Here is a 15,210-nt window from a genome sequence, read left to right on the forward strand (position 1 = left end):
CGCCGCGCACGGCGAGTGGAGAGGGAAATGAGTGGCTGCTCTAGGGAGTGCGGCGATGGGCGAGAGTATGTGCGCACGGGTGCGGTGGCGGGGTGACGTGGTCGATCGTGGCGGTGTGCAAGCAGTGCTCGGTGCGTGGGTTTAATGCACTGCGGTTAACGGGCCTGACCGCCCAAGGCCGATTTCACTGTTCTGACCCTTTTCGTAAATATTTGCGGTAGACCTCGAAGCTATAAATTTCGTGTTTTACCATGTACATACTACCGAATGTCAAATCCCTAGCCCATTGTACCGGCCGGCAGCTTGGTGTCAAACAGATGTATCTTAACATGAAAATCCCGTTGAGAAGTCCCAATAATGTCAAATCTACATGATTTAGCACCCCCAAGGACCGCTCCTGATTTGCCTCTAGCTGGAATCCAGTGCCATGAAATTTGATCAAGAGGATCAATTTTTCTGAAAAACTGGGAGAGTAATTCCTCTTCATTTTCTCTTGTAACCCCACAAAGTCAACCTCATGGTCTCTTATAATTTCATGTAAGTAAGTAGCCAACCCTTTCTTAGTATAAACCCTACAATTCCAAATGAGACCTATCATTGAAATTTTGTATTTCTTTCTCTTTCTCTGGCTGTGAGATTTCCACCATACAAAGCATGATTGATTGCAGCTGTCAGACCCTTTTTTATGATACCTCTGGTTTGAATACCACCACTCCTCACAAGAACTTGTTTATCTTTCCTGTTCCTCATCTTTTCCATCTTCTTCTGCGTTTTCAAACTAGATTTGGATACCACCAGAGTAAAATCATCATCCAAGCCCCTTCCCTTTCTTTCCCAATGCAATTTTTTTACAGGACTATTATCCTCACCAACACATATATCAGCTTTATCATGAAAATTAGGTCTAGCACATTCTAAGTCCCTAATCACATTAATAGTATCTAAGTTTGAAGAATAGAATCCCAAGACCTTGATCCATGATTCCACTGACCGAATCCCTTGTGGATTCTTTGTTGACTTGTTACTCTTGGAGTTGTTCTTGTTCCTTGACAGTTGGAGTCACTCGCGGATTTCCAATGGATTAGCTAGGGAAAAGTTTGTGAAGGTTGAAAATCACCCCAAGATATACCCTTAGTGGTTGATTTAAGACTATGAACAAAACTCAAGCAGAAGAAGGTTAGGCCATGGTGGCGGGAGCCTTCGTGTCCAAGCTCATGCATGATCATGATGGTATTTTAACATGAACAATTTCCCAATTGGATTCATATCTGATGCCTACTGCATCATGCGCAATTGCGGGATTTATGGTTCTTTGATGCAACTTATGGAAATGGTCACACATGGTTTATTCACGCAGTTTCTTTATGTGGTGTGTTAGTGTAACATCCCAAAATTCTAAATTTTGGAATGTTATAATAAATAGATAGATTTGATTGATTGATTGATTGATTGAAAGTGAGTGAAATTCGAAACTTTTTGAAAGTTAAATGAGAGGGAATACAAAGACTTTCCCAAATTTCATTTTGCTTTTATGAACTCCGTGAATTCAAATTCTTTTCAGATACAAAACCCTAGAGAGAAGATGACATGACTTCTTCCATTTAAATAAAATGAAAAGGGTTCTGAAAATATTTGAATTTCATTTGGAAATATTTCAAATTCTCAAACTTGAAGCAACTCAATGATTTTCATGAGAGAAGATAAAATGACTTCTTCAAAACATATGAAATATGAGTTGGGAGTTTCGAAGAATCAAATTCAAAGTCCCTTTGAAATTATTTTCCAATTTGGAGTTATTTGGTTTTTATTCAAATTATTTTTCTCCAAAATAAAAATATATGGAAAATAGGGTAAAATGATTCCCTACATCAGAAAATTGGAGATAAATAAATGTGAAACCATTTTGGTATTTTTTAAATGATTTTATTGGATTTTAGTAGGGCAGTAGCACTCTTTGAATTATTCTCGATTTTATTTGACTTGACAAAAATGTTCCCGTTGAAGAAAATAAGTTTCTGAAAATTTTGATATATTATATGCCTATATAATATTTTTATTTCATTGGTTTTATTTATTTATTTTTGTAAAAATAGATGTTTTAAAAAAAATCTCTTCTCCGCCGAACTGGGCCAGCCCAGCCCAGCGCGCCGCTCCGTCAGCCCCGCGCGACCGACTCCAGGCAGGAGTTCGCCGCTGCCACGGCTCGCCGGAGCCGTCTCCCCGCCGGACTCCTCCTCTCCTGCCCCCCCTCCACGCCTCGCAGCCGCCCCTCCCCGCCTATATAAAGGTCGCAGCCCCGGGCCCCGTCTCTCCTCTCCCCTCGCCCCGCATCTCGCCGCCGCACTCACCAACCGCCACCGCCGCTGACGAGATCCGCCGCCGCTACCGCGCCTCGCCTAGCCGCGCCGCCCCGCGTAGCTGCCGCCGTCACCCCGCGCCGTCGCCCGCCGCTGCCGTCGCTACCCCAACACCGCTGCCGCGCCGCCGCGCCATCGCCTCGCCGGAGCTCGCCGTTGTCGCCATTCGACGCCGTCGGTTTTTCTCAACGAGCCGGCCGAACCGGTATAACCCCGATCCGGTTTATTTTCGTATTTGGTTTTTCTTTAAAATCGGTTTTTTTATTTAGTCTAGTTAGTTAGCAAACGCTCACTGTTTAACTCTTTGCTGCGAATGGATTCGTTCGTTAGCGTTCTGTACCGAATGTTCGTTAAATAGCCTTTTCGTTTTATTTTATTTCTGCTAGGGACCCATCTGCGATTAAAGTTTTTACAAATTAGTCCCTGATTTTCAAACGATTACTACTTTTTACTCGTTTGTCCAAATCCAATGAAACCAACGCCCACTTCTTCGTTATGATCTCCTCTATCCAGTAATCCAACTCAAACATGTTTTTGAAATTTTGAAATTTTAATTAGACCAGATTTGAATTCAAACTTCGTTTGATCGTAACTTGAGTTTTATAACTCCGTTTGAGTTGATTCTTTTTTGCAAATTAAAGCTCTTGACCTAGACTTTTTGATAAGGCCAAATTCACATAATTTTGGTAGTGCTAGAAATTATTTTATGTTGCAAGAGTTATTTGCTTGGTTTTTGATGTTTTCCGAGTTGTCTTCTTCGTTCTTTCCGATCTTTTGAGTGATTGCTTATGTGTGGTTACTATTGCTTGCTTACGATAGATTGACCGGAGTGTGACGAGTAGAACTATCAAGAGTTTTGAGTGTGAATCATCTTCATCAACAGTACAGGCAAGTTCACACTTTGATCATATCCCTTACATACCCAGTTTTATGCATTAGTTTCATCCTCAAACACTTGCATGGTTAGGATCTAGTTTAATTTGTGGGTTTGGGAAGTAGATGAGGTAGCACATATTCACCTGTTTATTATCAAACCTATGGGAGTTACTTCTACGTTGCTTATATTGCTATGCTATGCTCGTAGACGTGGATTGGGTTTGAGTGTACTCATGACAGATGTGAGCATTCTTAATTAATGGTTAACTTAAGGTGGCAACTTTAATACACATCTGGGTGGATTGAGGCACCTGGGGTATCCAGTGATTGCCTGTATTTTTTGGAAATCCCGGGGTACTGTGTGATTCTCCTATGGACTGCCACCCAGGCTCAAAGGGATCATGAGATTATTCATGCTAGAAACTTTCGTGTGCAGCCACAAGCCATTATGGGCTCTGGCATAGTTGAGTATGTTGTGTGACCTCTTTCAGTGGTAGACTAGCAGATGTAGGGGTTATAGGTGGTACGGTCTACCCATCGAAAGAGTTAATGCTTCTGAAAGACTGTGTCTCGGTCATCCGTTTCTCAAACATCTTGTAGTGCGAGAAATCCAACGGAGGAGATCGAGTCTTGTGGGGAAAAGTGCGCAAACCTCTGCAGAGTGTACAAACTAATCATGATTAGCCGTGTCCCCGGTTACGGACATCTTGAGTATCTGGTTCTTGGATTATCATGTTGATCTCATCACTCTTAATATAATATTGATTGGGTTATTAATTACTTTTAATTGGGATTGAGATGGGGTTTACCATTCTCAATGTTTTCAACAAACTTTGTAGTTAAATAAAATATATTCCTTTGAAGTAGGAAAAAATTGGCTTTTCGCAAAAACATTATAGCCATAGAGCCTCCACCAGCCATATATGCATGTAGTGATAGTTATTATTCATCATTATCCTATGGTGTGAATTTGCCAGTACATTCAATGTACTGACCCTTTGTGGCTGCAACGTCTCATGTTGCAGGATTCTTACGACGAGTAAGTGATACGTTAGGGTTACAATTTCTACACTCAACTTTGCCGTTGGTGTTGATGGGAATCCACAACCTTGTTGTTACTTCCGCTGTTTGGATTGAGGTAGTAGTATTTACGTTACTTTATACATGTGATTTACCTCTGTTATAAATCCTCGAGTACTGTGTGTGTCAGCATACCGATCCAGGGATGACACTTAAGCACAGAGACTTGACCGTCTGAGGTCGGGTCGCTACAAGATGGTATCAAAGCACATGTTGACTGTAGGACGTGACCATAGAAACTGGCAAGCCCATATGAAGGATTTTCTCTAAAACTTTCTTTTTCAAAAAGAATATTTTACCTCTCTTCTCTTTTGAGCTTATTCAAATATTCCCTTTAGTGAGACCATATCCCTTTCCCCCTTTGACCACTCGAAGATTCGACTGATGAGACCACTCCAAGAAGTACAAGATATCGGACAACCACGACCACTACGGAATGAAGGAGATTTTACCGTGCATCTGAATAATGGAAACTACAACGGTTGAAGACTTCGAAGACTAGGAGAATTTGAAGGCTCTAAAGGATTTCCAGATTGGCGTGACCTAGGAAGGCTACCCTTATGGAACTTGGCAGACTATGGAAGATGTCAATACCCGAGATCAAGGTGTATCGGAGAAAGACCGGAACATGGAGAGTTAAAAACTCAAAGTTCTGTCAAGGAAAACCCTAAGGCAGGAGATATCAACTATGGAGAGATAGCTCATGGAAATGACAAGAGCGGAAACACGGCTACCCATGATGTTATCGCCCGCTTATGCTATTGTCACCGTGCTGAGTTAAGCATGCATATGCATGGAAGGATTGGATGGTAGAAGGCTGATGGAGCACCTATCAGCAAGATGAAGTTTTAACCTTAGCCGATGTATCACCAGGATCTGGAGTGTTACATCAAGAAGTTAAGATGGACCTACAAGAAGCAGTATTTGATAAGGAAGCGTTTCGTGAAGAACTCAGGACCCAGAAGCTGAAAGTAGCCAAGCTAGAGGAGCAAAACCTTGAGACATCAAAGATTCGACAGGAACTGAAGGACAGTAGGATCATGGTTCATGTCGAGGTTGATGAAACCAGAAGTTTGGAACGCAACTCCAGAAATATTAAAGGACGTCATGATAGACTTTGCGACAACAGAGATGATCTGGCAAAAGAACTTGAGAAGGTCAAGCACGATCAGAAGAAGCCATCGTAGACATGAACAAGACTTGAAAAGTTTGGCGATTTTGAAGATTTATTGACCTTTAGAAGACCAACCCCTGTTATACCTACGATAGATGCGACGTTAGTGAGCTGTCTTTTGTTTGATGTTTTTCCCGACAGCCACAAATAAAATCTGCCTTTTCAAAACTTTTGTTTGTATTGTGTGCATCCCTCTCTATCTCTCTTACCCCACCCCAAACCCCTGGACCCAATAGAGGATGAATGGAGATGAAACCATATTTTCTGGACCGATGAGTCAATTGGAGACAGACCGATGGATTCAGAACATGGAGGATCATATGGATAATAACACTATAACCGGAAAGGATATGGCCCAGCATGCTCTTAAGTGTTTTGAAAGAGGTGCTGCTACTTGGTGGAGGATGTACCAAACCATCAATGGATGGCAAGGAGTAACCACTTGGAAAGAATTTAAGTTGACTTTGCTAATGTCTCGGTTTGTGTCCCAGAAATTGAAGCCTTCTGAAAAGGATATGAAGAAACCCTGTGCATGCAAGCTTTGTGGAGAAATAGGACACAACCATAAAGAACACAAGGATGAATGCCCTAATTGTGAAGGAAGTCACCCAGCTGAAGAATGCCCAACTAGGCAGACCACTTGTTTCTTGTGTGAAGGGACTACCCACTACCCTGCTCGGTGTCACATTTACCCCATGGTACAAAGAACCATCCAGCAGAAGAAAGAAGCAATGAAAGGAGCTCTCACGAAAAATTTAGAAGAATTTGGGATGAAGGAAGAGGTGGAGGACACACCTAAAGAAGACCCGATTAAACCCTGCACTAAGTCTTGCTATTCATGTGGAGAAGAAGGACACATCTCCCAGAATTGTATGAGTGGGGATCTAGTAGAATTCCCGACAGAGGAAGTAGAGTATGATCCACAGGAAATAGAAGCCCTGATTGGAACAGAAAAGTCCAGGAAGAGAAGTAGATTGGATTCCAGGAAGGACCTGAGTCATATCACCTGTTACAGGTGCAAGGAGTCAGGGCACTACCTCAGCAGTTGCCCAAAAAGGAAGCCGAGGACCCAAGGAGGCTATATAATCACAAGGAAACCACGAGACTTGTCGGAAGTAATATGTTTTCATTGTAATGAAGCAGGGCACTTTGCCAGAGAATGCCCCAAGGAGAAGGAGACTCATGATAAATAGTTGAGTCTGTAAGAAATATAGTAGTAGCAGTGGGAACAATTCTTTTAAGGTGTTGAGTTGAGGCATGTAATGGGAAATGCAGGAGATTGTAATAATTTGAGGATCAATAAAGTTAGCATCGTTGGTACTGATTTGGATTTTATGAGTTGTTATTCTATGAAGGAAGATTTTTGACCATTTTCGAGGATATGAGAAATATGGTCTATGGAAGAATTGGAGCATTTTAAGGGTGGTAGTTCCTTGTGAGGACACTTGACCTTTGGAAAGGATTATGATATTCCACGAAGTGGACTTTGGACAAAATAAGGAGTTTTGTCTCGATATGTGGGGTATCCCCAAGAGTATGAAGGGATGAAGTACTATTGGATATAAAGGAGGTTGAATGTCGGTAATATGGAGCAAGTGTAACCCCATGAGGAGTTTGAGTAATCACGTATGAGTTGGTACAATAGAAGGAAGGGAAACAGTACAATTGGATGGATTTAAGAATGCTAGGAAGCTGGATGTTGGAATAATGATCAGTTGGCCTCGATGATGAGTTCAAGGTTTACAAGTGATGAGATGGGCCATAACCCACTGGCCCCAGGACCTGCCAAGAAGCAAGCACATTCTTGCTGAAGGAAAAACCATGGAAGAGTTACGATTTTAGCAACAGACGATTTTATAGGAGTTTACGCAAAACCTGAGAGTTGTGAAGTACGATAGATGTTTGTTTGGCTTGCAGAATCAATGGATTTATCCGAATTTGGTTCGTCGACAAGAGAAATTCTGCAATGCTTGTGAGGATGACCGAGTGTTAGAATGCGAGATTCACTAAATCATATACAAGGTAATGATTTGGGTGCAGGATGGATTGATCACCATACCGACTTACTCTTATTATTCGCCTTGCTATATGGGATGGTAAATCTGAGTGACTTACCTATAGTAGAGAGACGACGATATTAAACCTTGTTTGAACCTTAGAATGGTATAAGTATTTTCCCTTGTACACGGCAGCTGTTGCCAACCGTAGGACATACGGTGAGGTTCAACCCAGACCCATTTCCTGCAGGAGAAACCATAAATGGTTGACCACCATGAGATATTGATAGTTGTTTAGTATTGGCGCCAGACCCGTCGGCTAAGAAGACCCAGTCTCGGAATAACCTTACCAAGAGGAAAGGACAGAAGAATTGAGGAAAAGGTTATGCCGCTACCGGAAGAGCTAGAGAAGGAAATTTTCCCGAGAATCTGAGAAGACCGACACTGTCATGAATAAGGATGGAGTATATGAGTTTTGATGGAACCGTAACAATGTTTCTAATGGTGGTAGCACCCCAGACCCCCTGTGATGATCGATGGATTTCGAGAAGACCCCAAACCAAACCTATTTCTTGCTAGCCTCTCCGAATCTCGAGGACGAGATTCATTTTAAGGGTGGTAGGTTTGTAACATCCCAAAATTCTAAATTTTGGAATGTTATAATAAATAGATAGATTTGATTGATTGATTGATTGACTGAAAGTGAGTGAAATTCGAAACTTTTTGAAAGTTAAATGAGAGGGAATAAAAGGACTTTCCCAAACTTTCATTTTGCTTTTATGATCTCTGTGAATTCAAATTCTTTTCAGATACAAAACCCTAGAGAGAAGATGACATGACTTCTTCCATTTAAATAAAATGAAAAGGGTTCTGAAAATATTTGAATTTCATTTGGAAATATTTCAAATTCTCAAACTTCAAGCAACTCACTGATTTTCATGAGAGAAGATAAAATGACTTCTTCAAAACATATGAAATATGAGTTGGGAGTTTCGAAGAATCAAATTCAAAGTCCCTTTGAAATTATTTTCCAATTTGGAGTTATTTGGTTTTTATTCAAATTATTTTTCTCCAAAATAAAAATATATGTAAAATAGGGTAAAATGATTCCCTACATCAGAAAATTGGAGATAAATAAATTTGAAGCCATTTTGGTATTTTTAAATGATTTTTATTGGATTTTAGTAGGGCAGTAGCACTCTTTGAATTATTTGAATTTTTCTCGATTTTATTTGACTTGAAAAAAATGTCCACGTTGAAGAAAATAATTTTCTGAAAATTTTGATATATTATATGCCTATAGCATATTTTTATTTTATTGGTTTTATTTATTTATTTTTGTAAAAATAGATGTTTTTAAAAAAAATTCTCTTCTCCGCCGAACTGGCCGGCCCCGCTAGCCGCCAGGCCAGCCCAGCCCAGCGTGCCGCCCCGTCACCCCCGCGCGACCGACTCCAGGCGGGAGTCCGCCACCGCCACGGCTCGCCGGAGCCGTCTCCCCGCCGGACTCCTCCTCTCCTGCCCCCTCCTTCACGCCTCGGAGCCGCCCCTCCCCGCCTATATAAAGGCCGCAGCCCCGGGCCCCGTCTCTCCTCTTCCCTCGCCCTGCATCTCGCCGCCGCACTCGCCAACCGCCGGCGCCGCCGACGAGATCCGCCGCCGCCGCTGCCGCGCCTCGCCTAGCCCGCGCCGCCCCGCGTAGCTGCCACCGTTGCCCCGTGCCGTCGCCCGCCGCTGCCGTCGCCGCCCCAACGCCGCTGCCGCGCCATCGCCTTGCCGGAGCTCGCCGCTGTCGCCGTTCGACGCCGTTGGTTTTTCTCACCGAGCCGGCCGAACCAGTATAACCCCGATCCGGTTTATTTTCTTATTCGGTTTTTCTTTAAAATCGGTTTTTTTATTTAGTCTAGTTAGTTAGCAAACGCTCACTGTTTAACTCTTCGCTGCGAACGGATTCGTTCGTTAGCGTTCTGTACCGAACGTTCGTTAAATAGCCTTTTCATTTTATTTTATTTCTGCCAGGGACCCGTCTGCGATTAAAGTTTTTATAGATTAGTCCCTGATTTTCAAACGATTACTACTTTTTACTCGTTTGTCCAAATCCAACGAAACCAACGTCCACTTCTTCGTTATGATATCCTCTATCAAATAATCCAACTCAAACATGTTTTTGAAATTTTAAAATTTGAATTAGACCAGATTTAAATTCAACTTCGTTTGATCGTAACTTGAGTTTTATAACTCCGTTTGAGTTGATTCTTTTTTGCAAATTAAAGCTCTTGACCTAAACTTTCTGATAAGGCCAAATTCACATAATTTTGGTACTGTTAGAAATTGTTTTATGTTGCAAGAGTTATTTGCTTGGTTTTTGATGTTTTCCGAGTTGTCTTCTTCGTTCTTTCCGATCTTTTGAGTGATTGCTTGTGTGTGGTTACTATTGCTTGCTTACGATAGATTGACCGGAGTGTGACGAGTAGAACTATCAAGAGTTTTGAGTGTGAATCATCTTCATCAACAGTACAGGCAAGTTCACACTTTGATCATATCCTTTACATACCCAGTTTTATGCATTAGTTTCATCCTCAAACACTTGCATGGTTAGGATCTAATTTAATTTGTGGGTTTGGGAAGTAAATGAGGTAGCACCTATTCACCTGTTTATTATCAAACCTATGGGAGTTACTTCTACGTTGCTTATATTGCTATGCTATGCTCATAGACATGGATTGGGTTTGAGTGTACTCATGACAGATGTGAGCATTCTTAATTAATGGTTAACTTAAGGTGGCAACTTTAATACACATCTGGGTGAATTGAGGCACCTGGGGTATCTAGTGATTGCCTGTATTTTTTGGAAATCCAGGGGTACCGTGTGATTCTCCTATGGACTGCCACCCAGGCTCAAAGGGATCATGAGATTATTCACGCTAGAAACTTCCGTGTGCAGCCACAAGCCATTATGGGCTCTGGCATAGTTGAGTATGTTGTGTGACCTCTTTCAGTGGTAGACTAGCAGATGTAGGGGTTGTAGGTGGTACGGTCTACCCATCGAAAGAGTTAATGCTTCTGAAAGACTGTGTCTCGGTCATCCGTTTCTCAAACATCTTGTAGTGCGAAAAATCCAACGGAGGAGATCGAGTCTTGTGGGGAAAAGTGCGCAAACCTCTGCAGAGTGTACAAACTAATCATGATTAGCCGTGTCCTCGGTTATGGACATCTTGAGTATCTGGTTCTTGGATTATCATGTGGATCTCATCACTTTTAATTATAAATATTGATTGGGTTATTTAATTACTTTTTAATTGGGATTGAGATGGGGTTTACCATTCTCAATGTTTTCAACAAACTTTGTAGTTAAATAAAATATATTCCTTTGCAGTAGGAAAAAATTAGCTTTTCGCAAAAACATTATAGCCATAGAGCCTCCACCAGCCATATATGCATGTAGTGATAGTTATTATTCATCATTATCCTATGGCGTGAATTTGCCAGTACATTCAATATACTGACCCTTTGTGGCCGCAACGTCTCATGTTGCAGGATTCTTACGACGAGTAAGTGATACGTTAGGGCTACAAATTCTACACTCAACTTTGTCGTTGGTGTTGATGGGAATCCACAACCTTGTTGTTACTTCCGCTGTTTGGATTGAGGTAATAGTATTTACGTTACTTTATACATGTGATTTACCTCTGTTATAAATCCTCGAGTACTGTGTGTGTCAGCATACCGATCCAGTGATGACACTTAAGCACAGAGACTTGACCGTCTGAGGTCGGGTCGCTACAGTTAGTGTGATTGCAGAACCAATTCATGAGGAATGTCAAAGCTTGTTGAATGATTCGTGAAGGTTCTTATTGCACATTGTAACAGAGAATCGAACATGGTAGCTCATGTGTTAGCTCAACAGGGATGTGTTGATCCACCGTCTGTGTGGTTGGAATCACCCCCTGTTTTTGTCGCTAAATTTTTAGCAGATGATGTAAGCGTTATTTAAATTAATAAAGCTAGCCATGCAGGTCCTCCCATAAAAAAGTAATAAAACATGCGATGCATAAATTGCATCATTTAATTTGTTATCGTAAAAGACATGGTTGATTGCGTTATTACCGAAAAAGGCTCCCGCTCTGTTTTATACATAAAGTGCCGACCATCAAACAAACCGACACACACGCACACACATGCACGCACGCACGCGCGCGCGCACGCCCACACACACAGATACACACCGAAGGCAAGATAGATAGGTGTCGGGCACCGCCAAACGACCCCAACGACCACCAAGCAAACTACAGATGTGCCAAGAAGAACCACTTGGAGCCAGTAGAGACCTCCACCAAGAGCTAACCACCGAGGAGAGGGGAAACGGACAACGACGGAGCATGGAGTCCAACATGGTGCCTCAAGAAGGGCATGACCATGGATAGCCGCCACCGTCCAATCCCGAAGATCAAGTCTTCACCCGAAGCATCACAAAGGGAGTGGGAACAACCATGACGGGGCCTTTAGAAAGGTAACGACGCCTGCGACGGCCGCTGCCATCGGCCAATACAAAAACTGGGCAAGTAATGCACCCTAGCGCTCACACCCCTTCGCCGCACCTAAGCTACGTCAAACACCAGCAACCATGCCGTACTAGTGGCCATTGGTACGTGCCCGCACCTGAGACGTACGCTCCACCAACGAACACTGAGACTCCCACCGCCAGGGCCACCGCACTGCATCCAGACACCCCAAGACCAGCCAAAAGGTAGCCCCCAACCGACAGAACAACAACATACGCCCCACCTTGAACATCGTCGGAGCTGCGTCAGTACGCGCACGACCGAGGAAAGAGGGAGGAGGGCGAGCGGACACATCCATGGCCAGCACACCCCTGTGCCGGCAACGGGTGGCCTGGCCACATTGGCGCTGCCCATCCCTCCAGCCTACCTCCCAACCGGACACCCCCTGTGACACCCAACCTTGGCGGTCAGCGCAAATCCACACGAGGCCACCAACGAACACCCGTCCATGGGCTAAGGAGACCCCATGGACCACCACCATCAGCCAAGAATGCTCATCGGTGATGCCAACCCGCGTCGCCCGGTCCTGTCAAGCCGCCGGAACAACTGGGGCCCAACCAGCACGCCCGCCAGCCCTCAGCTGCTGCGCCTCCACCACTACCAGCCGACGCCACAACAGCGGTGGACGCCCACAGCCCGCGCTGCTCTCGGCCTGCACCCCCTGCACCCAGAACTGGTTGCCTAGCCGCATCGGCCTCCGCCGCCGTTCCGGCACAACCGTCCATCTTGCTGCTTGGACCGGTTGACGGATCGATACATGTCCACGTTGGATGGCAACACGTTTGGACCGGGCTGCAGACGGATTTGAGAGTCGGCCTTGGGATGCCCTAAGAAACAGTTTGGGAGTGGTTTCATTTAACACTGCCACCAGAACCTATACCCAGCTCGGTGAGACTAGCCACTTCTCAAGTCTTCTGAAACGAAAAGAAACCACTCGTCAAGTCCCATCGTAGTTTAATCAGTTTTATGGTTCAAAAACGACCGATCGATTTTGCAAGGAAAAACAAATGCGGTCTTCTCCTCCACTTGCAGATTAACTGTGCCCTGGACCTGTTGACGAGCATTAATTCAGCGTACGTCAAGGAGCACACACGCACAGTAGCACGAGCCAGAACAAACTACAAGGCTCGCAGCAGTAGAGCGTGCGGAGACGGCAACAACAGATCACATGCTACAACTGTTCAAATTTACTGCTGCACAATGCACATCCATCACTGCCTATGCCTAGCTTTGCCCTCTGCACAGGGCACCTCACTTTCAGATAGCAACCAGAGAATTCATTCGTTCGTCCTTCCCGATCTCCGGCACCCAAACAAATTCAGACGCATGGATTATTATTATCAATAGCACTCTAGTCCTCCATACACGTCTACTGTAGCCGTGTAGGAAGTACAGGTAAGTAATTTGTGGAGCTGACGAACTTACATGATTCAGGGGTCCTGCTAGCTAAGCCACCAGAACTTGAGACTGAAATGAATTTGGCACCTCGCCCCATCTTGTACTACTATTTTCATTACCTTCAGAGAGTGCTGACATTTCTCCATGGCTTGGGCGATCTGGCGTATCTTGAGAATTGATGGAGCCTGGAAGTTAGGTGTATTTTGTCTGTGTGGTGCGTCCAGACACTGTTATTATCAATTAGTGTGTCCTTTCGTATCATGAATGGTGGCTACAGTCGGTGTACAATTGTTATTACAACATCATATCACTCTTGAAGAGAAGAAGAGAGAAGGTGAGGTGACTGGTTTCTGGCCATCGAGAAGTTTCTTTTTTTTTTTTGAAAAGGAGGATATACCCCCGGCCATTGAGAAGATGGGTAGGAGCAATTGTTTTCGCTTTGTTAAACTGTTGGTAATTCAAAACTGCAGCCTTGGTTTTGCAGATGATCTCTGTCTGCCATGGCTGAACTGACAGCGCCTTCATTCATCGATCCCCGAAGATGACAGCCTTTTTACTTTTCGAGAGGAAGCAGAACACCACCGTTGCACTGAAGGAAAAAAGAAAACTCACAATAAGAGCAACTCCAATGTGACGACCCATTTCGTCCGCTGCCGTCCGTTTGGTTCGGCGCGGATAGAAAAGTCGGCCCAACGCGCCGATCCAAACGGATGCGCGTCCGCTTTCGTCCGCCTGCCGACCCATTCCCGGCCCATTTTTGAGCCGGATTTGCGTCGGCGCGGACACAAGGCGGACGCGCGCGCTCGCCCTCTCTCCTCCCCGGGCCCGCTGGTCGGTGGCACATCCAACAGCACACCCTCGCCCGCCTGCTTCGTCGCCGACGCCGCCGGCCATTTTTCCGATAGAAAAAGGATACATAGATAGTTCTAGTGTACACAGATAAAAAAAAAGATCAACTGCTCGTCGCTTTCCGACTCCGACTCAGTAATGTCCTCCTCCGACGTCTGAATGTAGGCGTCAGCATGCTGCTCGTCCTCGAAGTCCCACCCCGACGTTTCTCGTAGCTTCAGTTTCAGTTGAGCAGCCTGCTTCCGCGCACGCTTGTCCTCCCGATAGGCGCCTCGCTCCGTCCTCCTCGCCTCCCTCTCCGTCCTCCTTTGCTTGTAGAACTGGCGCTCGTCGACGATGTCCTGTGGGAAGCATTCGCGCCACACCACCATGGCTTCCACGTCCATCTCAGCGATGGCGAGGCGACGCTGCCGCCTTCGGTGGACACGACGATCCTCGTCGGTGAAAAGCCGCGGGAGAGGCGCGAGATCCTGCGCCAGTTGGCTCGACACGTCAGGAAAATTCATCTCCCGACGAGGCCTCAGGAGGCGCCACGCCGCCGCGTCGTGCGCGCGGGCCGCCTCCTCTGCGATGTCGAAGGTGCCGAGGATGAGGCGTTTCTCGCCAAAACAGATCTTGGAGGAGAAGGCGCCGGAGCGGCGCTCGTGGACTCCGCGAAAATCCGAAGCGCCCAGGCCGCGCATCGACATGGTGGCGCAGAGGCGGCGAGAGTAGTGAGAGGGGGCGAGACGAGTGGGCGGCGGACAGAGTGTGGAGGGAGCGCCTTCTTATAACGAGCGCCGGCCGCGGCGCGCTAAAACAAGTGTGCGAACCTTTCCCGTGCGCTGAAGCGCCAAAACCAAGGCGACGACATGGCCGCTGGCATGATCTAAAGCGCGCGCGGTCATGAAATGAATCGGCACGTTGGGCGCACTGCC

This window comes from Triticum aestivum, chromosome 7D (assembly GCF_018294505.1).
Source record: "Triticum aestivum cultivar Chinese Spring chromosome 7D, IWGSC CS RefSeq v2.1, whole genome shotgun sequence".
Classification (NCBI taxonomy): domain Eukaryota; kingdom Viridiplantae; phylum Streptophyta; class Magnoliopsida; order Poales; family Poaceae; genus Triticum; species Triticum aestivum.